The sequence below is a fragment of the Oncorhynchus keta genome, chromosome 35, assembly GCF_023373465.1.
Source record: "Oncorhynchus keta strain PuntledgeMale-10-30-2019 chromosome 35, Oket_V2, whole genome shotgun sequence".
Lineage (NCBI taxonomy): Eukaryota > Metazoa > Chordata > Actinopteri > Salmoniformes > Salmonidae > Oncorhynchus > Oncorhynchus keta.
The window spans coordinates 6,276,023-6,301,022 of NC_068455.1; the positions used below are offsets into that span (position 1 = coordinate 6,276,023).

The 25,000-nt window shown below is 49.0% G+C and overlaps 1 protein-coding gene and 1 long non-coding RNA gene across 18 annotated transcripts in view; both read left to right on the forward strand.

Moving 5' to 3' along the window:
- LOC118380739 (sodium/calcium exchanger 3-like) overlaps window positions 1-25,000 on the forward strand; it is a 210,646-nt gene that overhangs the window by 39,127 nt on the left and 146,519 nt on the right. The window lies entirely within an intron of this gene.
- On the forward strand, window positions 5,030-8,518 carry LOC127915772 (uncharacterized). Of its 14 annotated transcripts, none has more exons than XR_008092048.1 (3): window positions 5,030-5,080; window positions 7,183-7,222; window positions 8,460-8,518. It is a non-coding gene; the product is annotated as an uncharacterized LOC127915772 (long non-coding RNA). The 14 variants fall into 14 exon arrangements; XR_008092039.1 differs by lacking the exon at window positions 8,460-8,518 and adding an exon at window positions 7,427-7,449 and having other exon boundaries at window positions 7,183-7,258; XR_008092037.1 differs by lacking the exon at window positions 8,460-8,518 and adding an exon at window positions 7,299-7,321 and having other exon boundaries at window positions 7,183-7,258.

The window sequence follows — 25,000 nt, forward strand, 5'->3', positions numbered from 1 at the left end:
AAACCAGCCAGGGGGTGTTTCTCCACCAATCAGAAACCAGCCAGGGGGTGTTTCTCCACCAATCAGAAACCAGCCAGGTGGTGTTTCTCCACCAATCAGAAACCAGCCAGGGGGTGTTTCTCCACCAGTCAGAAACCAGCCAGGGGTGTTTCTCCACCAATCAGAAACCAGCCAGGGGGGGTGTTTCTCCACCAATCAGAAACCAGCCAGGTGGTGTTTCTCCACCAATCAGAAACCAGCCAGGTGGTGTTTCTCCACCAATCAGAAGCCAGCCAGGGGTGTTTCTCCACCAATCAGAAACCAGCCAGGGGTGTTTCTCCACCAATCAGAAACCAGCCAGGGGTGTTTCTCCACCAATCAGAAACCAGCCAGGGGTGTTTCTCCACCAATCAGAAACCAGCCAGGTGGTGTTTCTCCACCAATCAGAAGCCAACCAGGGGTGTTTCTCCACCAATCAGAAACCAGCCAGGTGGTGTTTCTCCACCAATCAGAAGCCAGCCAGGTGGTGTTTCTCCACCAATCAGAAGCCAGCCAGGGGTGTTTCTCCACCAATCAGAAACCAGCCAGGTGGTGTTTCTCCACCAATCAGAAACCAGCCAGGTGGTGTTTCTCCACCAATCAGAAACCAGCCAGGGGTGTTTCTCCACCAGTCAGAAACCAGCCAGGGGGTGTTTCTCCACCAGTCAGAAACCAGCCAGGGGGTGTTTCTCCACCAATCAGAAACCAGCCAGGGGGTGTTTCTCCACCAATCAGAAACCAGCCAGGGGGTGTTTCTCCACCAATCAGAAACCAGCCAGGTGGTGTTTCTCCACCAATCAGAAACCAGCCAGGGGGTGTTTCTCCACCAGTCAGAAACCAGCCAGGGGGTGTTTCTCCACCAATCAGAAACCAGCCAGGGGGTGTTTCTCCACCAATCAGAAACCAGCCAGGTGGTGTTTCTCCACCAATCAGAAACCAGCCAGGTGGTGTTTCTCCACCAATCAGAAGCCAGCCAGGGGGTGTTTCTCCACCAATCAGAAATCAGCCAGGGGGTGTTTCTCCACCAATCAGAAACCAGCCAGGGGGTGTTTCTCCACCAATCAGAAACCAGCCAGGTGGTGTTTCTCCACCAATCAGAAGCCAGCCAGGGGGTGTTTCTCCACCAATCAGAAACCAGCCAGGTGGTGTTTCTCCACCAATCAGAAGCCAGCCAGGTGGTGTTTCTCCACCAATCAGAAGCCAGCCAGGGGGTGTTTCTCCACCAATCAGAAACCAGCCAGGTGGTGTTTCTCCACCAATCAGAAGCCAGCCAGGTGGTGTTTCTCCACCAGTCAGAAGCCAGCCAGGTGGTGTTTCTCCACCAATCAGAAGCCAGCCAAGTGGTGTTTCTCCACCAGTCAGAAGCCAGCCAGAGGGTGTGTCCAGGCTTGGCAGAGTTTGTCCTCCAGAGTGTGTGTGTGTGTGTGTGTGTGTGTGTGTGTGTGTGTGTGTGTGTGTGTGTGTGTGTGTGTGTGTGTGTGTGTGTGTGTGTGTGTGTACGTGCGTGCGTGTGTGTGTGTGTAGTGTACTGCTAGGCTCCAGGGCTCGCCAACATGTTCTAGAACGAAAAAAAACTAAACATGTAGCGAGCTACTCATTCTTCCTCTCTTCTCCTCGACTCTACAACTCTTCACCCGGGTCCTTGGTGTACAAGACTCTCTGTCAATATACCCGGTCAAATAATGGTTGCAAAGCAGTATTGGGCACAACAGGCCCCATAACAATTATATTTAGTTTTTTCCTGAATTCATGTTTGTCTGTTTTATTTGTCCTTTTGTTTTTCCTTTTTAATATATATTTTTTGGGGGGGGGAGTTTTGTGGAGTTGTTTACTAATAAGACAGTGGTTGTTCCTGAGTAGCTGAGTTACAGTTTTGACTTAAATGTTTTCACTTTGTCATTATGGGGTATTGTGTGTAGTTGGGCAATTTTTTAAATTTCATCCATTTTGAATTCGTGCTTGTAAACACAACAAAATGTGTCTTAAGTCAAGCGGTATGAATACCTTCTGAAGGCACTCTCATTAAGAAGGTTGTTGGGAACGTCTCTATGTCTTACTCACAAGACAGTTATCGTTAGCCTACCCGACATCGCTAACTGGCTACATACGGAGTGATTGACAAATGTACGCACCAGACAGACAGGGGTAATATTGCAATGTTGATATTAATTGGTAGATATTGTGTTACATTTGGCTTTTTAAGCCAATAGTGGCTAACCAGGGGTGGGATAATGTGTCTTTGATTGGATAGTAGCCGGGAGCATTATGTTTACGACATTTTAAGATGGAACACGTGAAAAATATTAATGTACTTTCAGGATTGCTTTGGCGAGCTACTGGTTAACCTGCTGGAGGCCAGGTGCTCCAAGGGGTGGGCACCTCCAGGTGGTGGGCTACAGGGGGTGGGCTCCTCCAGGTGGTGGGCACCTCCAGGTGGTGGGCTACAGGGGGTGGGCTCCTCCAGGTGGTGGGCTACAGGTGGTGGGCTCCAGGGGGTGGGATCCAGGGGATGGGCTACAGGGGGTGGGCTCCTCCAGGTGGTGGGCTCCTCCAGGGGGTGGGTTCCTCCAGGTGGTGGGCTCCTCCAGGGGGTGGGCTCCTCCAGGTGGTGGGCTCCTCCAGGGGTGGGTTCCTCCAGGTGGTGGGCTCCTCCAGGGGGTGGGCTCCTCCAGGTGGTGGGCTCCAGGGGGTGGGCTCCAGGTGGTGGGCTCCTCCAGGTGGTGGGCTCCTCCAGGGGGTGGGTTCCTCCAGGTGGTGGGCTCCTCCAGGGGTGGGCTCCTCCAGGTGGTGGGCTCCAGGGGGTGGGCTGCTCCAGGTGGTGGGCTCCTCCAGGTGGTGGGCTACAGGGGGTGGGCTACAGGGGGTGGGCTGCTCCAGGTGGTGGGCTCCTCCAGGTGGTGGGCTACAGGTGGTGGGCTCCTCCAGGTGGTGGGCTACAGGGGGTGGGCTCCTCCAGGTGGTGGGCTACAGGGGGTGGGCTCCTCCAGGTGGTGGGCTACAGGGGTGGGCTCCAGGGGGTGGGCTCCTTCAGGTGGTGGGCTCCAGGTGGTGGGCTCCTCCAGGGGTGGGCTACAGGGGGTGGGCTACAGGGGGTGGGTTCCTCCAGGTGGTGGGCTCCTCCAGGTGGTGGGCTACAGGGGGTGGGCTACATGGGGTGGGTTACAGGGGTGGGCTACAGGGGTGGGTTCCTCCAGGTGGTGGGCTACAGGGGGTGGGCTCCTCCAAGGGGTGGGCTCCTCCAGGTGGTGGGCTACAGGGGGTGGGTTCCTCCAGGTGGTGGGCTACAGGGGGTGGGCTCCTCCAGGGGTGGGCTACAGGGGGTGGGCTCCTCCAGGGGGTGGGTTCCTCCAGGTGGTGGGCAACAGGGGGTGGGCTCCTCCAGGGGGTGGGCTCCTCCAGGTGGTGGGCTACAGGGGGTGGGTTCCTACAGGTAGTGGGCTACAGGGGGTGGGCTCCTCCAGGGGTGGGTTCCTCCAGGTGGTGGGCTACAGGGGGTTGGTTCCTCCAGGTGGTGGGCTCCTCCAGGTGGTGGGCTACAGGGGGTGGGTTCCTCCAGATGGTGGGCTCCTCCAGGTGGTGGGCTACAGGGGTGGGTTCCTACAGGTGGTGGGCTCCTCCAGGTGGTGGGCTACAGGGGGTGGGCTACAGGGGGTGGGTTCCTACAGGTGGTGGGCTACAGGGGGTGGGCTCCTCCAGGTGGTGGGCTACAGGGGGTGGGTTCCTACAGGTGGTGGGCTCCTCCAGGTGGTGAGCTACAGGGGGTGGGCTCCAGGTGGTGGGCTCCAGGTGGTGGGCTCCAGGGGGTGGGCTGCAGGGGTTGGGCTCCTCCAGGTGGTGGGCTACAGGGGGTGGGCTCCTCCAGGTGGTGGGCTACAGGGGGTGGGCTGCAGGGGTTGGGCTCCTCCAGGTGGTGGGCTGCAGGGGTTGGGCTCCTCCAGGTGGTGGGCTCCTCCAGGTGGTGGGCTACAGGGGGTGGGCTCCTCCAGGTGGTGGGCTACAGGGGGTTGGCTCCTCCACGTGGTGGGCTACAGGGGGTGGGCTCCTCCAGGTGGTGGGCTCCAGGGGGTGGGCTCCTCCAGGTGGTGGGCTACAGGGGGTGGGCTCCTCCAGGTGGTGGGCTACAGGGGGTGGGCTACAGGGGGTGGGCTACAGGGGGTGGGCTCCAGGTGGTGGGCTACAGGGGGTGGGCTCCAGGTGGTGGGCTCCAGGGGGTGGGCTCCTCCAGGTGGTGGGCTACAGGGGGTGGGCTACAGGGGGTGGGCTCCAAGTGGTGGGCTCCAGGGGTGGGCACCTCCAGGTGGTGGGCTCCAGGGATGGGCACCTCAAGGTGGTGGGCTACAGGGGGTGGGCACCTCCAGGGGTTGGCTCCAAGGGGTGGGCTCCAGGGAGTGGGCTCCAGGGGTGGGCCCCAAGGGATGGGCTACAGGGGGTGGCCTCCAGGGGGTGGGCTCCAGGGGCGGGCTCCAGGGGGTGTGCTCCAAGGGGTGGGCTACAGGGGTGGCCTCAGGGGTGGGCTCCAGAGGGTAGGGTCCTCCAGGGGCACAGGTCAGCATGCTCCTCATGGGGCCTCTGGTACTCCCGGGTCTGTAGTTGATTTGTGTGTGTGTGTGTGTGTGTGTGTGTGTGTGTGTGTGTGTGTGTGTGTGTGTGTGTGTGTGTGTGTGTGTGTGTGTGTGTGTTGTGTGTGTGTGTGTGTTTGTGAGAGAGCGACAGAGGAGAGAGAGGAAGGAGAGACATAGAGAGAGAGAGAGAGAGAGGAGAGAGAGAGAGAGAGAGAGAGAGAGAGAGAGAGAGGAGAGGAAGGAAGGAAGGAAGGAAGGAAGGAAGGAAGGAAGGAAGGAAGGAAGGAAGGAAGGAAGGAAGGAAGGAAGGAAGGAAGGAGAAAGAGAGAGAGAGATGGGGAGGAGAGAAAGCGAGAGATGAAGGCTGCTGAAGGCTGCAAGGAAAGACTATTACAAGGAAGGTGCTGTGTTGTTGTCTGCATTGGTGGGTGGATGGAGGGGCGTAGCCAGACATTAGTTGGTAGGTGGATGGAGGGGCGTAACCAGACATTAGTTGGTAGGTGGGTGGATGGAGGGGCGTAACCAGACATTAGTTGGTAGGTGGGTGGATGGAGGGCGTAGCCAGACATTAGTTGGTAGGTGGATGGATGGATGGAGGGCGTAACCAGACATTAGTTGGTAGGTGGGTGGGTGGATGGAGGGCGTAACCAGACATTAGTTGGTAGGTGGATGGATGGATGCAGGGCGTAACCAGACATTAGTTGGTAGGTGGATGGAGGGGCGTAACCAGACATTAGTTGGTGGGTGGGTGGGTGGATGGAGGGGCGTAACCAGACATTAGTTGGTAGGTGGATCGATGGATGGAGGGGCGTAACCAGACATTAGTTGGTAGGTGGGTGGATGGATGGAGGGCGTAACCAGACATTAGTTGGTAGGTGGATGGATGGAGGGCGTAACCAGACATTAGTTGGTAGGTGGATGGATGGATGCAGGGCGTAACCAGACATTAGTTGGTAGGTGGATGGAGGGGCGTAACCAGACATTAGTTGGTAGGTGGGTGGATGGAGGGGCGTAACCAGACATTAGTTGGTAGGTGGGTGGATGGAGGGGCGTAACCAGACATTAGTTGGTAGGTGGGTGGATGGAGGGGCGTAACCAGACATTAGTTGGTAGGTGGATGGATGGATGCAGGGGCGTAACCAGACATTAGTTGGTAGGTGGATGGAGGGGCGTAACCAAACATTAGTTGGTAGGTGGGTGGATGGATGGAGGGGCGTAACCAGACATTAGTTGGTAGGTAGGTGGGTGGATGGAGGGCGTAACCAGACATTAGTTGGTAGGTGGATCGGTGGATGGATGGAGGGGCATAACCAGACATTAGTTGGTAGGTGGGTGGATGGAGGGGCGTAACCAGACATTAGTTGGTAGGTGGATGGAGGGACGTAACCAGACATTAGTTGGTAGGTGGGTGGATGGAGGGGCGTAACCAGACATTAGTTGGTAGGTGGGTGGATGGAGGGGCGTAACCAGACATTAGTTGGTAGGTGGGTGGATGGAGGGACGTAACCAGACATTAGTTGGTAGGTGGATGGATGGAAGGGCGTAACCAGACATTAGTTGGTAGGTGGGTGGATGGAGGGGCGTAACCAGACATTAGTTGGTAGGTGGATGGATGGAGGGGCGTAACCAGACATTAGTTGGTAGGTGGATGGATGGAGGGGCGTAACCAGACATTAGTTGGTAGGTGGGTGGATGGAGGGCGTAACCAGACATTAGTTGGTAGGTGGGTGGATGGAGGGGCGTAACCAGACATTAGTTGGTAGGTGGATGGATGGAGGGGCGTAACCAGACATTAGTTGGTAGGTGGGTGGATGGAGGGGCGTAACCAGACATTAGTTGGTAGGTGGGTGGGTGGATGGAGGGGCGTAACCAGACATTAGTTGGTAGGTGGGTGGATGGAGGGGCGTAACCAGACATTAGTTGGTAGGTGGGTGGATGGATGGAGGGCGTAACCAGACATTAGTTGGTAGGTGGGTGGGTGGATGGAGGGGCGTAACCAGACATTAGTTGGTAGGTGGGTGGATGGAGGGGCGTAACCAGACATTAGTTGGTAGGTGGGTGGATGGAGGGGCGTAACCAGACATTAGTTGGTAGGTGGATGGATGGAGGGGCGTAACCAGACATTAGTTGGTAGGTGGGTGGATGGATGGAGGGGCGTAACCAGACATTAGTTGGTAGGTGGATGGAGGGGCGTAACCAGACATTAGTTGGTAGGTGGATGGAGGGGCGTAACCAGACATTAGTTGGTAGGTGGATGGAGGGGCGTAACCAGACATTAGTTGGTAGGTGGGTGGATGGAGGGGCGTAACCAGACATTAGTTGGTAGGTGGGTGGATGGAGGGGCGTAACCAGACATTAGTTGGTAGGTGGGTGGATGGAGGGGCGTAACCAGACATTAGTTGGTAGGTGGGTGGATGGAGGGGCGTAACCAGACATTAGTTGGTAGGTGGATGGAGGGGCGTAACCAGACATTAGTTGGTAGGTGGGTGGATGGATGGAGGGGCATAACCAGACATCAGTTGGTAGGTGGGTGGATGGAGGGACGTAACCAGACATTAGTTGGTAGGTGGATGGAGGGGCGTAACCATACATTAGTTGGTAGGTGGATGGAGGGGCGTAACCAGACATTAGTTGGTAGGTGGGTGGATGGAGGGGCGTAACCAGACATTAGTTGGTAGGTGGATGGATGGAGGGGTGTAACCAGACATTAGTTGGTAGGTGGATGGAGGGGCGTAGCCAGACATTAGTTGGTAGGTGGGTGGGTGGATGGAGGGGCGTAACCAGACATTAGTTGGTAGGTGGATGGATGGAGGGGTGGAGGGGTGTAACCAGACATTAGTTGGTAGGTGGATGGAGGGGCGTAGCCAGACATTAGTTGGTAGGTGGGTGGATGGAGGGGCGTAACCAGACATTAGTTGGTAGGTGGGTGGATGGAGGGGCGTAACCAGACATTAGTTGGTGGGTGGATGGAGGGGCGTAACCAGACATTAGTTGGTAGGTGGGTGGAGGGGCGTAACCAGACATTAGTTGGTAGGTGGGTGGATGGATGGAGGGGCGTAACCAGACATTAGTTGGTAGGTGGGTGGATGGAGGGGCGTAACCAAACATTAGTTGGTAGGTGGGTGGATGGAGGGGCGTAACCAGACATTAGTTGGTAGGTGGGTGGATGGAGGGGCGTAACCAGACATTAGTTGGTAGGTGGATGGAGGGGCGTAACCAGACATTAGTTGGTAGGTGGATGGAGGCGTAACCAGACATTAGTTGGTAGGTGGGTGGATGGAGGGGCGTAACCAGACATTAGTTGGTAGGTGGATGGAGGGGCGTAGCCAGACATTAGTTGGTAGGTGGGTGGATGGAGGGGCGTAACCAGACATTAGTTGGTAGGTGGGTGGATGGAGGGCGTAACCAGACATTAGTTGGTAGGTGGGTGGATGGATGGAGGGGCGTAACCAGACATTAGTTGGTAGGTGGGTGGATGGAGGGGCGTAGCCAGACATTAGTTGGTAGGTGGGTGGATGGATGGAGGGGCGTAACCAGACATTAGTTGGTAGGTGGGTGGATGGAGGGGCGTAACCAGACATTAGTTGGTAGGTAGGTGGATGGATGGAGGGGCGTAACCAGACATTAGTTGGTAGGTGGGTGGATGGAGGGGCGTAACCAGACATTAGTTGGTAGGTGGGTGGATGGATGGAGGGGCGTAACCAGACATTAGTTGGTAGGTGGGTGGATGGATGGAGGGGCGTAACCAGACATTAGTTGGTAGGTGGATGGAGGGGCGTAACCAGACATTAGTTGGTAGGTGGGTGGATGGATGGAGGGGCGTAGCCAGACATTAGTTGGTAGGTGGATGGAGGGGCGTAACCAGACATTAGTTGGTAGGTGGATGGAGGGGCGTAACCAGACATTAGTTGGTAGGTGGATGGAGGGGCGTAGCCAGACATTAGTTGGTAGGTGGATGGAGGGGCGTAACCAGACATTAGTTGGTAGGTGGATGGAGGGGCGTAACCAGACATTAGTTGGTAGGTGGATGGAGGGGCGTAACCAGACATTAGTTGATAGGTGGGTGGGTGGATGGAGGGGCGTAGCCAGACATTAGTTGGTAGGTGGATGGAGGGGCGTAACCAGACATTAGTTGGTAGGTAGGTGGATGGATGGAGGGCGTAACCAGACATTAGTTGGTAGGTGGGTGGATGGATGGAGGGCGTAACCAGACATTAGTTGGTGGGTGGGTGGATGGAGGGGCGTAACCAGACATTAGTTGGTAGGTGGGTGGATGGATGGGCGTAACCAGACATTAGTTGGTGGGTGGGTGGGTGGGTGGATGGAGGGGCGTAACCAGACATTAGTTGGTAGGTGGGTGGATGGATGGAGGGGCGTAACCAGACATTAGTTGGTAGGTGGGTGGATGGAGGGGCGTAACCAGACATTAGTTGGTAGGTGGGTGGATGGAGGGGCGTAACCAGACATTAGTTGGTAGGTGGATGGAGGGGCGTAACCAGACATTAGTTGGTAGGTAGGTGGATGGATGGAGGGGCGTAACCAGACATTAGTTGGTAGGTGGGTGGATGGATGGAGGGGCGTAACCAGACATTAGTTGGTAGGTGGGTGGATGGATGGAGGGGCGTAACCAGACATTAGTTGGTAGGTGGGTGGATGGATGGAGGGGCGTAACCAGACATTAGTTGGTAGGTGGGTGGATGGAGGGGCGTAACCAGACATTAGTTGGTGGGTGGATGGATGGATGGAGGGGCGTAACCAGACATTAGTTGGTAGGTGGGTGGATGGATGGAGGGGCGTAACCAGACATTAGTTGGTAGGTGGGTGGATGGAGGGGCGTAACCAGACATTAGTTGGTAGGTGGGTGGATGGATGGAGGGGCGTAACCAGACATTAGTTGGTAGGTGGGTGGATGGAGGGGCGTAACCAGACATTAGTTGGTGGGTGGGTGGATGGAGGGGCGTAACCAGACATTAGTTGGTAGGTGGGTGGATGGAGGGGCGTAACCAGACATTAGTTGGTAGGTGGATGGATGGAGGGGCGTAACCAGACATTAGTTGGTAGGTGGGTGGATGGAGGGGCGTAGACAGAAATGAGTGGGTGGCTGGGTAGATGGTCAGCTAACTTCATGCTATTCTACACATTTTGCTACGCGTCTGACAGAAAATGTTATATTAAAGATCAAATATAGTTGTGTTGGCTGTGATAAAGGCAGCTGTCTTGTTCTCTAAATGAACAAATGATGTAGGCAGTGGCATGGTGCACGTAGCCATAGAAACACAGTGGCATATGCCTCAATGTGATCATATTCCTGCCTTATTGGCGGTGTGGCTTTCAGTTAGTTATTTTTGGCCACCCTCCCGTGAGAGTGAATGTCATTCTAGAGCACTGCTTGCTCTGAATTCTGTCTGATGGTGTTTACATTTTTTTCAACAAAAAGACAATGTCTCGTTTGGAACACCGACTGAATCTGATTGGGTGGGCCTGGCTACCCAGTGGATGGCTACCCAGGCCCAACCAGTGCCTACACGGCTGATTGTGAGGTGTGTGTGTGTGACCGTTATGACTAGTGATCCACTGATAAGACATTTTTGGCCGATTCCGATATTTTCCTTGCCAAAAAAATACGATACCGATAACCAGTATTTGTTAGTACTAGAATACTTAAATAGTTAACACACACTTAAATAGTTAACACACACACACATGAACGCAGCGCTCTAAGGCACTGCATCTCGTTGCAAAAGGTGTCACTACAGTCCCTGGTTCGAATCCAGGCTGTATCACATCCTACCGTGATTGGGAGTCCCATAGGGCGGTGCACAATTGGCCCAGCGTCGTCTGGATTTGGCCGGGGTAGGCCATCATTGTAAATAAGATTTTATTCTTAGCTGACTTGCCTAGTTAAATAAAGGTTACACACACACACATCACACTGACCAAAAAGTTATTTTGATGGCACTTACATGTGTCCCCATTACCAGTAAAAACATCATCAAAACCTCATTTCTTTCACTTTCTTGCTGCGCTGTTCAGTCGTTTCATTCTGAACCACGATTTCTATATTGCGCCGTTTGGGTCTTTGCCCGTCAACAAGCTTATTTGACCAATCAGGACCTGAATATGACTACACGTCAAAAATTAATTTAATGCGTTCATACATTTTTCACGTAGATATTACAATATCAATCGTATTGTCACACCGGTTCATCGATACGTATGCTATGGTGCTGTTAAAGTTGCCTCTCGCGCCTACAGTGCTGGTCATAAAACAAGCTCGCTAAGCTGATGGATAAAAAACTATGTTCTTCCCCAAACACATAGCAAAACGACATCATCTGTTTCAGCTAGCTAACTATTTGGCTAGGTGTCATCTAAAATCGGATACGTAAGGCTGCCTCTCGGTGCGAACTTTACGTGCTGGTCATAAAACATAGCAAAACGACATCTGTTTCAGTAGCTAGGTGTCAACTAAAATAACCCTAATTTATAAGAAAGTTCTTAGTTGATTAATGGTGGTGGGACCCATCTATGTGAAGCTAACCATAATAAGGATTAGCCACAATAGTGCACTTTGCGGTTAGCCTTCAAAATAAAAGTTTGGCATAGTTCTGCTATTTGTATTCATTTGCATCACCGTCAATGACATACTCTTATTTTGAAGGCAAACCACTATTATTTAGTACCAGTCCCAGTCCTGTCTCAGACCACACACTGCAGTACTAGTACCAGTACTAGTACAAGTCCTGTCTCAAGAGTAACAGAGTAGAATCTCTTTGGGTCCCCAGGACCAGGCGAAAAGACCGGAATAGAGAGAATGTCCAAGAAAATAATAACTCAAAATTCAGCTCAACTATAGAAGACTTTCATATTGGCTCATATCATTGACTCATATCATTGGCTCATATCATTGGCTCATATCATAGGCTCATATCATAGACTCATATCATTGGCTCATATCATTGACTCATATCATTGGCTCATATCATTGGCTCATATCATTGACTCATATCATTGGCTCATATCATAGGCTCATATCATTGACTCATATCATTGGCTCATATCATAGGCTCATATCATTGGCTCATATCATAGGCTCATATCATTGGTTCATATCATAGGCTCATATCATAGGCTCATATCATTGGCTCATATCATTGACTCATATCATTGGCTCATATCATTGGCTCATATCATAGGCTCATATCATTGGTTCATATCATAGGCTCATATCATAGGCTCATATCATTGACTCATATCATTGGCTCATATCATTGGCTCATATCATTGGCTCATATCATTGGCTCATATCATAATAGCTACCAAGACGTTAGTCCTGATTTCCAGCCCTTACCTGTCAGTTTGATAATTCAGCTTTTGTTCTGACATAGTAAAGAAATTAAATAATTAATGGAGATTAAATAATGATGCAATGTGTCAATGAGGTCAAAGGTTACAGATTCAGAGTTCATAGAGCCAGTGTGGTGACTCAGATCTCTGTGATTTTACTGATGAGATGTTGGATGTGTTTCAGGGGATCCGTTTGAGCAAGGTGAGGCACAGCGCTGATCTAGATCACACAATCTAGATCACACAATCTAGTTCACACAATCTAGATCACACAATCTAGATCACACAATCTAGTTCACACAATCTAGATCACACAATCTAGATCACACAATCTAGTTCACACAATCTAGATCACACAATCTAGATCACACAATCTAGATCACACAATCTAGTTCACACAATCTAGTTCACACAATCTAGATCACACAATCTAGATCACACAATCTAGATCACACAATCTAGTTCACACAATCTAGATCACACAATCTAGTTCACACAATCTAGTTCACACAATCTAGATCACACAATCTAGATCACACAATCTAGATCACACAATCTAGATCACACAATCTATTTCACACAATCTAGATCACACAATCTAGTTCACACAATCTAGATCACACAATCTAGATCACACAATCTAGTTCACACAATCTAGTTCACACAATCTAGATCATACAATCTAGATCACACAATCTAGATCACACAATCTAGTTCACACAATCTAGATCACACAATCTAGATCACACAATCTAGATCACACAATCTAGTTCACACAATCTAGATCACACAATCTAGATCACACAATCTAGTTCACACAATCTAGATCACACAATCTAGATCACACAATCTAGTTCACACAATCTAGTTCACACAATCTAGATCACACAATCTAGATCACACAATCTAGATCACACAATCTAGTTCACACAATCTAGATCACACAATCTAGATCACACAATCTAGATCACACAATCTAGTTCACACAATCTAGATCACACAATCTAGTTCACACAATCTAGTTCACACAATCTAGATCACACAATCTACATCACACAATCTAGATCACACAATCGAGTTCACACAATCTAGATCACACAATCTAGTTCACACAATCTAGATCACACAATCTAGTTCACACAATCTAGATCACACAATCTAGTTCACACAATCTAGATCACACAATCTAGATCACACAATCTAGTTCACACAATCTAGATCACACAATCTAGATCACACAATCTAGATCACACAATCTAGATCACACAATCTAGTTCACACAATCTAGTTCACACAATCTAGATCACACAATCTAGTTCACACAATCTAGATCACACAATCTAGATCACACAATCTAGTTCACACAATCTAGATCACACAATCTAGATCACACAATCTAGTTCACACAATCTAGATCACACAATCTAGTTCACACAATCTAGATCACACAATCTAGTTCACACAATCTAGATCACACAATCTAGTTCACACAATCTAGATCACACAATCTAGATCACACAATCTAGATCACACAATCTAGATCACACAATCTAGTTCACACAATCTAGATCACACAATCTAGATCACACAATCTAGTTCACACAATCTAGATCACACAATCTAGTTCACACAATCTAGATCACACAATCTAGTTCACACAATCTAGATCACACAATCTAGATCACACAATCCAGTTCACACAATCTAGATCACACAATCTAGTTCACACAATCTAGATCACACAATCTAGATCACACAATCTAGTTCACACAATCTAGATCACACAATCTAGATCACACAATCTAGATCACACAATCTCGTTCACACAATCTAGATTACACAATCTAGATCACACAATCTAGTTCACACAATCTAGATCACACAATCTAGATCACACAATCTAGTTCACACAATCTAGATCACAAAATCTAGTTCACACAATCTAGATCACACAATCTAGATCACACAATCTAGATCACACAATCTAGTTCACACAATCTAGTTCACACAATCTAGATCACACAATCTAGTTCACACAATCTAGATCACACAATCTAGTTCACACAATCTAGATCACACAATCTAGATCACACAATCTAGTTCACACAATCTAGATCACACAATCTAGATCACACAATCTAGATCACACAATCTAATTCACACAATCTAGATCACACAATCTAGATCACATAATCTAATTCACACAATCTAGATCACACAATCTAGTTCACACAATCTAGATCACACAATCTAGTTCACACAATCTAGATCACACAATCTAGTTCACACAATCTAGATCACACAATCTTGTTCACACAATCTAGATCACACAATCTAGATCACACAATCTAGATCACACAATCTAGATCACACAATCTAGATCACACAATCTAGTTCACACAATCTAGATCACACAATCTAGTTCACACAATCTAGATCACACATCTAGATCACACAATCCAGTTCACACAATCTCACACAATCTAGTTCACACAATCTAGATCACACAATCTAGATCACACAATCTAGTTCACACAATCTAGATCACACAATCTAGATCACACAATCTAGATCACACAATCTCGTTCACACCCTAGATTACACAATCTAGATCACACAATCTAGTTCACACAATCTAGATCACACAATCTAGATCACACAATCTAGTTCACACAATCTAGATCACAAATCTAGTTCACACAATCTAGATCACACAATCTAGATCACACAATCTAGATCACACAATCTAGTTCACACAATCTAGTTCACACAATCTAGATCACACAATCTAGTTCACACACCCAGATCACACAATCTAGTTCACACAATCTAGATCACACAATCTAGATCACACAATCTAGTTCACACAATCTAGATCACACAATCTAGATCACACAATCTAGATCACACAATCTAATTCACACAATCTAGATCACACAATCTAGATCACATAATCTAATTCACACAATCTAGATCACACAATCTAGTTCACACAATCTAGATCACACAATCTAGTTCACACAATCTAGATCACACAATCTAGTTCACACAATCTAGATCACACAATCTTGTTCACACAATCTAGATCACACAATCTAGATCACACAATCTAGATCACACAATCTAGATCACACAATCTAGTTCACACAATCTAGTTCACACAGTCTAGATCACACAATCTAGATCACACACATTCCCTTTGCTGTCACTTGACTCCCCTCTACACTGGGGTGATGCAACTAGACTACACAACCTCTACAACTAGCATCATTGAGCCAGAGGTTGTGTAGTTGTGCAGGGTTCAGGTTGTGTAGTGCAGCAGGGTTCAGGTTGTGTAGTTGTGCAGGGTTCAGGTTGTGTAGTGCTGCAGGGTTCAGGTTGTGTAGTTGTGCAGGGTTCAGGTTGTGTAGTTGTGCAGGGTTCAGGTTGTGTAGTTGTGCAGGGTTCAGGTTGTGTAGTTGTGCAGGGTTCAGGTTGTGTAGTGCTGCAGGGTTCAGGTTGTGTAGTTGTGCAGGGTTCAGGTTGTGCAGGGTTCAGGTTGTGTAGTTGTGCAGGGTTCAGGTTGTGTAGTTGTGCAGGGTTCAGGTTGTGCAGGGTTCAGGTTGTGTAGTTATGCAGGGTTCAGGTTGTGTAGTTGTGCAGGGTTCAGGTTGTGTAGTTGTGTAGTTGTGCAGGGTTCAGGTTGTGTAGTTGTGCAGGGTTCAGGTTGTGTAGTTGTGCAGGGTTCAGGTTGTGTAGTTGTGTAGTTGTGCAGGGTTCAGGTTGTGTAGTTGTGCAGGGTTCAGGTTGTGTAGTTGTGCAGGGTTCAGGTTGTGTAGTTGTGCAGGGTTCAGGTTGTGTAGTTGTGCAGGGTTCAGGTTGTGTAGTTGTGTAGTGCTGCAGGGTTCAGGTTGTGTAGTTGTGCAGGGTTCAGGTTGTGTAGTTGTGCAGGGTTCAGGTTGTGTAGTTGTGCAGGGTTCAGGTTGTGTAGTTGTGCAGGGTTCAGGTTGTATAGTTGTGCAGGGTTCAGATTGTGTAGTTGTGCAGTTGTGCAGGGTTCAGGTTGTGTAGTTGTGCAGGGTTCAGGTTGTGTAGTTGTGTAGTTGTGCAGGGTTCAGGTTGTATAGTTGTGCAGGGTTCAGGTTGTGTAGTTGTGTAGGGTTCAGGTTGTGTAGTTCTGCAGGGTTCAGATTGTGTAGTTGTGCAGGGTTCAGGTTGTGTAGTTGTGTAGTGCTGCAGGGTTCAGATTGTGTAGTTGTGCAGGGTTCAGGTTGTGTAGTTGTGTAGTGCTGCAGGGTTCAGATTGTGTAGTTGTGCAGGGTTCAGGTTGTGTAGTTGTGTAGTTGTGCAGGGTTCAGGTTGTGTAGTTGTGCAGGGTTCAGGTTGTGTAGTTATGCAGGGTTCAGGTTGTGCAGGGTTCAGGTTGTGTAGTTGTGCAGGGTTCAGGTTGTGTAGTTGTGCAGGGTTCAGATTGTGTAGTTATGCAGGGTTCAGGTTGTGCAGGGTTCAGGTTGTGTAGTTGTGCAGGGTTCAGATTGTGTAGTTATGCAGGGTTCAGGTTGTGTAGTTATGCAGTTATTCTTGATACACACGGGAAAGTGTTGAGCGTGAAAAACCCAGCAGCGTTGCAGTTCTTACATTTACATTTAAGTCATTTAGCAGACGCTCTTATCCAGAGCGACTTACAAATTGGTGCATTCACCTTATAACATCCAGTGGAACAGTCACTTTACAATAGTGCATCTAAATCTTAAAGGGGGGTGAGAAGGATTACTTATCCTATCCTAGGTATTCCTTAAAGAGGTGGGGTTTCAGGTGTCTCCGGAAGGTGGTGATTGACTCCCGCTGTCCTGGCGTCGTGAGGGAGTTTGTTCCACCATTGGGGGCCAGAGCAGCGAACAGTTTTGACTGGGCTGAGCGGGAACTGTACTTCCTCAGTGGTAGGGAGGCGAGCAGGCCAGAGGTGGATGAACGCAGTGCCCTTGTTTGGGTGTAGGGCCTGATCAGAGCCTGGAGGTACTGAGGTGCCGTTCCCCTCACAGCTCCGTAGGCAAGCACCATGGTCTTGTAGCGGATGCGAGCTTCAACTGGAAGCCAGTGGAGAGAGCGGAGGAGCGGGGTGACGTGGGAGAACTTGGGAAGGTTGAACACCAGACGGGCTGCGGCGTTCTGGATGAGTTGTAGGGGTTTAATGGCACAGGCAGGGAGCCCAGCCAACAGCGAGTTGCAGTAATCCAGACGGGAGATGACAAGTGCCTGGATTAGGACCTGCGCCGCTTCCTGTGTGAGGCAGGGTCGTACTCTGCTGTTGTAGAGCATGAACCTACAGGAACGGGCCACCACCTTGATGTTAGTTGAGAACGACAGGGTGTTGTTCAGGATCACGCCAAGGTTCTTAGCGCTCTGGGAGGAGGACACAATGGAGTTGTCAACCGTGATGGCGAGATCATGGAACGGGCAGTCCTTCCCGGGAGGAAGAGCAGCCCGTCTTGCCGAGGTTCAGCTTGAGGTGGTGATCCGTCATCCACACTGATATGTCTGCCAGACATGCAGAGATGCGATTTGCCACCTGGTCAGAAGGGGGAAAGGAGAAGATTAATTGTGTGTCGTCTGCATAGCAATGATAGGAGAGACCATGTGAGGTTATGACAGAGCCAAGTGACTTGGTGTATAGCGAGAATAGGAGAGGGCCTAGAACAGAGCCCTGGGGACACCAGTGGTGAGAGCGCGTGGTGAGGAGACAGATTCTCGCCACGCCACCTGGTAGGAGCGACCTGTCAGGTAGGACGCAATCCAAGCGTGGGCCGCGCCGGAGATGCCCAACTCGGAGAGGGTGGAGAGGAGGATCTGATGGTTCACAGTATCGAAGGCAGCCGATAGGTCTAGAAGGATGAGAGCAGAGGAGAGAGAGTTAGCTTTAGCGGTGCGGAGCGCCTCCGTTCTTGACACAAACCGGTGCGCCTTGGCACCTACTACCAAACCCCGTTCAAAAGACACTTAAATATTTTATCTTCCCCATTCACCCTCTGAATGGCACACGAACACAACCCATGTCTCAATTTGTCTCAAGGCTTAAAAATCATTCTTTAACCACATGTCTCCTCCCCTTCATCTACATGTCTCTTCCCCGTCATCTACACTGATTGAAGTGTATTTAACAGGTGACACCAATAAGGGATCATATCTTTCACCTGGATTCACCTGGTCAGTCTGTTATGTATTGTGGTTGGGTTGAGATGTGTTGAGAGCATCACCCCACATTAGAGCACACTTAACAGTATACAGAAACCTCTGTGTGTGTCCCAAATGGCACCATATTCCCTATGTAGTGCACCACTTTTGACCAGGGGAAAGTGATACACTACACAGGGAATAGGGGACCGTGTGAGACACATACTGTGTCCTCTTATTCAGAAGCCTCTGGTCCTTCTGCTGCAAAGGATTGTGGCATATTCCAAGACTGTCACAATCTCCGGAACATTCCATAATTACTGTTGGTGGTGGGTAATTCATTAGTTAGATTCCATTTGCATCGAAAAAAGAATGGAAAAAAATGTGTTTTTCTCTCTCTCCCCCCTCCTCCTCCTCTCCTCCCCTCTCCCCTCCTCCTCTCCTCCTCTCCTCCCCTCCCCTCCTCCTCCCCTCCTCCTGCCCTCCTCATCTCCTCTCCTCCTCCTCCTCTCCTCCTCCTCCTCCCTCCTCCCCACCTCTCCCTCTCTCCCCTCCTCCTTTCCTCCTCCTCCTCCCCTCCCCTCCTCCTCCCCTCCTCCTCTCCTCCCCTCCTCCTCCCCTCCTCTCCTCCTCCTCTCCTCTCCTCTCCTCCTCCCTCCTCTCCTCCTCTCCTCCTCCCCTCCTCTCCCTCCTCCTCCTCCTTCTCTCCTCCCCTCCCCTCCTCCTCCTCCTCCCCTCCTCCTCTCCTCCTCTCCCTCCCCCTCCCCTCCTCTCCTCTCCCTCCTCCTCCTCCTCTCCTCCTCCTCCCCCTCCTCCTCCTCCTCCTCCTCCTCCCCTCCCCTCCTCCTCCCCTCCTCCTCTCCTCCTCCCCTCCTCCTCTCCTCCTCCTCCTCCTCCCCTCCTCCCCTCCTCCTCTCCTCCCCTCCTCCTCCTCCTCTCCTCTCCTCTCCTCTCCTCTCTCTCCTCCTCCTCTCCTCTCCTCTCCTCTCCTCTCCTCCTCTCCTCCTCCTCCTCCTCCCCTCCTCCTTCTCTCCTCCCCTCCCCTCCCCTCCTCCTCCCCTCCTCCTCTCCTCCTCCTCCTCTCCCCCTCCCCTCCTCTCCTCCTCCTCCTCCTCCTCCTCTCCTCTCCTCCCCTCCCCTCCTCCTCCCCTCCTCCTCTCCTCCCCTCTGTAATGTTGTAACCTTCTTGCCTCTCGGAGTGACAGGACACATGTCCACACCTATCCCCTTCCTACTGACCACTCAGCTCTTCTCCTGCCAAGATACAACCCTGCTGCAGTCAGTCTGTATATCCCAAATGACATCCTATCCCCTAAATAGTGCACTACTTTTGACCAAAGCCCTATGGACCCATTTAGTGTGCACCCGGGCAGTTAGACCTTCCGCCTCAGGCTTTACACTACGTCGTAGTTCCAAATGGCACCCTATTCCCTATGTAGTGCACTACCTTTGACCAGGGCCCTAGTCAAACATAGTGCACTATGTAGGGAATAGGGTGCCATTTGGGATGTAACTAGCCCTGCAGCAAGGCATGCACTGTCACGCTCATATACACTAGACAGACATTCTCACTGGTAAACCAGGCACATAGACAACCATTCTCACTGGTAAACCAGGCACATAGACAACCATTCTCACTGGTAAACCAGGCACATAGACAACCATTCTCACTGGTAAACCAGGCACATAGACAACCATTCTCACTGGTAAACCAGGCACATAGACAGACATTCTCACTGGTAAACCAGGCACATAGACAACCATTCTCACTGGTAAACCAGGCATATAGACAACCATTCTCACTGGTAAACCAGGCACATAGACAACCATTCTCACTGGTAAACCAGGCACATAGACAACCATTCTCACTGGTAAACCAGGCACATAGACAACCATTCTCACTGGTAAACCAGGCACATAGACAACCATTCTCACTGGTAAACTAGGCATATAGACAACCATTCTCACTGGTAAACCAGGTCTGTCCCTACTTCCTTTTACATCTGGGGCAGGTTTCCCAGACACAGATAAAAGTCCTGACACTAAAAAACAATATATCATCTTTATTGAGAATGATTTTCAGTTCCTGACTAGGCTTAATCTGGGTTTAATCTGGGCCTAATCTAGGTTTAATCTGGGCTTTATCTAGGCTTAATCTGGGTTTAATCTTGGCTTTATCTAGGCTTAATCTGGGTTTAATCTGGGCCTAATCTAGGCTTAATCTGGGCCTTATCTAGGCTTAATCTGGGCTTAATCTGGGCCGTATCTAGGCTTAATCTGGGTTTAATCTGGGCTTTATCTATTCTTAATCTGGGTTTAATCTGGGCTTTATCTAGGCTTAATCTGGACTTAATCTGGGCCTTATCTAGTCTTAATCTGGTTTTAATCTGGGCCTTATCTAGGCTTAATCTGGGCTTAATCTGGGCTTTATCTAGTCTTAATCTGGACTTAATCTGGGCTTTATCTAGTCTTAATCTGGTTTTAATCTGGGCCTTATCTAGGCTTAATCTGGGTTTTATCTAGGCTTAATCTGTGCTTAATCTGGGCCTTATCTAGGCTTCATCTGGTCTTCATCTGGGCCTAATCTAGGCTTAATCTGGGTTTACCTCTCGGAGGTAAGCCCTCTGAGGTAAGGTACCCACCGTACCTTCTCCGCTGTGCAATCCGGTTTCCGAGCCGCGCTCAAGGTACTAAACGATATTATAACCGCCATCGATAAAAGACAGTACTGTGCAGCCGTCTTCATCGACCTGGCCAAGGCTTTCAACTCTGTCAATCACCATATTCTTATCGGCAGACTCAGTAGTCTCGGTTTTTCTTATGACTGCCTTGCCTGGTTCACCAACTACTTTGCAGACAGAGTTCAGTGTGTCAATCGGAGGGCATGTTGTCCGGTCCTCTGGCAGTCTCTATGGGGGTACCACAGGGTTAAATTCTCGGCCCAAATCTTTTCTCTGTATATATCAATTATGTTGTTCTTGCTGAGGGCGATTCCCTGATCCACCTCTACGCAGACGACACCATTCTGTATACTTCTGGCCCTTCCTTGGACACTGTGCTATCTAACCTCCAAACGAGCCTCAATGCCATACAACACTCCTTCCATGGCCTCCAACTGCTCTTAAACGCTAGTAAAACCAAATGCATGCTTTTCAACCGTTCGCTGCCTGCACCCGCACGCCCGACAAGCATCACCACCCTGGATGGTTCCGACCTAGAATATGTGGACATCTATAAGTACCTAGGTGTCTGGCTAGACTGCAAACTCTCCTTCCAGACTCATATCAAACATCTCCAATCCAAAATCAAATCTAGAGTCGGCTTTCTATTTCGCAACAAAGCCTCCTTCACTCACACCGCAAAACCGCAAAGCTTCCGTCACTCACACAGTAAAACTGACTATCCTACCGATCCTCGACTTCGGCGATGTCATCTACAAAATAGCTTCCAATACTCTACTCAGCAAACTGGATGTAGTTTATCACAGTGCCATCCGTTTTGTTACGAAAGCACCTTATACCACCCACCACTGCGACCTGTATGCTCTAGTCGGCTGGCCCTCGCTACATATTCGTCGCCAGACCCACTGGCTCCAGGTCATCTACAAGTCCATGCTAGGTAAAGCTCCACCTTATCTCAGTTCACTGGTCACGATGGCAACACCCACCCGTAGCACGCGCTCCAGCAGGTGTATCTCACTGATCATCCCTAAAGCCAACACCTCATTTCCTTCCAGTTCTCTGCTGCCTGCAACTGGAACGAATTGCAAAAATCTCTGAAGTTGGAGACTTCTATCTCCCTCACCAACTTCAAACATCTGCTATCTATGTACAGCTGCAGCGATCGGTTACGCTGCAGCTGTACATAGTCCATCGGTAAATAGCCCGCCCAATTTTACCCACCTCATCCCCATACTGTTTTTATTTATTTACTTTTCTGCTCTTTTTTACACCAATATCTCTACCTGTACATGACATTCTGATCATTTATCACTCCAGTGTTAATCTGCTAAATTGTAATTATTCGCTCCTATGGCCTATTTATTGCCTACCTCCTCATGCCTTTTGCACACAATGTATATAGATTCTTTTTTTTCTACTATGTTATTTACTTGTTTATTGTTTATTGTTTACTCCATGTGTAACTCTGTGTTGTTGTCTGTTCACACTGCTATGCTTTATCTTGACCAGGTCGCATTTGCAAATGAGAACTTGTTCTCAACTGGCCTACCTGGTTAAATAAAGGTGAAATAAAAATAAAATAAAATAATTTCACTATACATTGCAATTGGAACCCTTGACTTTTCCCACATTTAATGTTACTTGTTCTAAAATGGATTAAATCCTTGTTTCCCATCAATCTACACACAATACCCCATAAGGACAAAGCGAAAACAGGTTTTTAGACATTTTTGCATATGTATTAAACATTTAAAATACTTATTTACATAAATTTAATTAAATAAAAAATCCTCAATCGACACACAATACCCCATATTGACAAAACAAAAACAAAACAGGTTTTTTTTTATTTTTGTACATTTTATTAAAAGTAAAAAACAGAAATACCTTATTTACATAAGTATTCTTACCCTTTGCTATGAGACTTGAAATTGAGCCCCGGTGCATCCTGTTTCCATTGGTCATCCTTGATGTTTCTACAACTTGATTGGAGTTCACCTGTGGTAAATTCAATTTGATTGGACATGATTTGGAAAGGATAAGGTCTATTTAAGATCCCACAGTTGACAGTGCATGTCAGAGCGAAAACCAAGACACGAGGAAGAAGGAATTGTCCGTAGAGCTCAGAGACAGAATTGTGTCGAGGCACAAAGATCTGGGGAAGGGTATTTCTGCAGCATTGAAGGCCCCCAAGAACACAGTGGCCTTCATCTTTCTTAAATGGAGGAAATTTGGAACAACCAAGACTCTTCCTAGAGCTTGCCGACCGGCAAAACTGAGCAATTGGTGGAGAATGGCCTTGGTCAGGGAGGTGACCAAGAACCCCGATGGTCCCTCTGACAGAGCTCCACAGTTCCTCTGTGTAGAATCTTCCAGAAGGACAACCATTTCTGCAGCACTCCACCAATCAGGCCTTTAAGGTAGAGTGGCCAGACGGAAGCCACTCCTCAGTAAAAGGCACAGGACAGCCTGCTTGGAGTTTGCCAAAAGTCACCTAAAGACTCTCAGACCATGAGAAACAAGTTTATTTTCTCTGGTGAAACCAAGATTTTACTCTTCGGCCTGAATGCCAAGCGTCATGGCTGGAGGAAACCTGGCACCATCCCTACGGTGAAGCATGGTGGTGGCAGCATCATGCTGTGGGGATGTTTTTCAGTGGCAGGGACAGGGAGACTAGTCAGGATCGAGGAAAATATTAACGGAGCAAAGTGCAGAGAGATCCTTGATGAAAACCTGCTCCAGAGCACTCAGGACCTCAGACTGGGGCAAAGGTTAACCTTCCAACAGGACAACAACCCGAGGCACACAGCCAAGACTCTGAATGCCCTTGAGTGGCCCAGCCTGAAAATAGCTGTGCAGCGACGCTCCCCATCCAACCTAACAGAGTTTGAGAGGATCTGCAGAGAAGAATGGGAGAAACTCCCAAAATACAGGTGTGCCAAGCTTGTAGCGTCATACCCAAGAAGACTCTAGGCTGTAATCACTGCCAAAGGTGCTTCAACAAAGTACTGAGGTAAAAGGTAGGACACAGGGAAACCATGGAAACCATGGAAACCACGTGTTTGATGTGTTTGATACCATTCCACTCATTCCGCTCCAGTTATTACCACACGCACGTCCTCCCCAGTTAAGGACCCACCAACCTCCTGTGATGGCGAGACACATCCTTCAGTCTTAGTGGTAATTACTGGCTATAGGAGATGACATGACATGATTCTCTAAAGCCTTAGTTCTCTCTCTTCCTCTCTCTCTCGTTCTTCCTCTCTCTCTCGCTCTTCCTCTCTCTTCCTCTCTCTCTCATTCTTCCTCTCTCTTCCTCTCTTCTCTCTCTCTCTCTCTCTCTCTCTCTCTCTCTCTCTCTCTCTCTCTCTCTCTGTCTCTCTCTCTCTGTCTCTCTCTGTCTCCTCTCTCTCTCTCTCTCTCTCTCTCTCTCTCTCTCTCTCTCTCTCTGTCTCCTCTCTCTCTCTCTCTCTCTCTCTCTCTCTGTCTCTCTCTCTCTCTCTCTCTCTCTCTCTCTCTCTCTCTCTCTCTCTCTCTCTGACTTGATTAGAGACCCAATGAGTCTCTCTCTAACTCTAATTTTCTCTCTCGCTCTTCCTCTCTCTTCCTCTCTTCCTCTCTCTTCCTCTCTCTCTCTCTCTCTCTCTCTGTCTCTCTCTGTCTCCTCTCTCTCTCTCTCTCTCTCTCTCTCTCTCTCTCTCTCTCTCTCTCTCTCTCTCTCTCTCTGTCTCTCTCTCTCTCTCTCTCTCTCTCTCTCTCTCTCTCTCTCTCTCTCTCTCTCTCTCTCTCTCTCTCTCTCTCTCTCTCTCTCTCTCTCTCTCTCTCTCTCTCTCTCTCTCTCTCTCTCTCTCTCTCAGACTTGATTAGAGACCCAATGAGTCTCTCTCTAACTCTAATTTTCTCTATCCCAATGTTAATTCAAGGGGCTTTATTGGCATGGGAAACATGTTTACATCGCCAAAGCAAGTGAAATGAATAATAAACAGAAGTGAAATTAACAATAAAAAAATTAACAGCTAACATTATTACACTCACAAGAAGTTCCAAAAGAATAAAGACATCTCAAATGTCATATTATGTCTATATACAGTGTTGCAACGATTTGCAAAGAGTTAAAAATAAATAAACATAAATATCGGTTGTATTTACAATGGTGTTTGTTCTTCACTGGTTACAAATCTTGCTGCTGTGATGGCACACTGTGATATTTCACCCAATAGATATGGGAGTTTGGATTTGTTT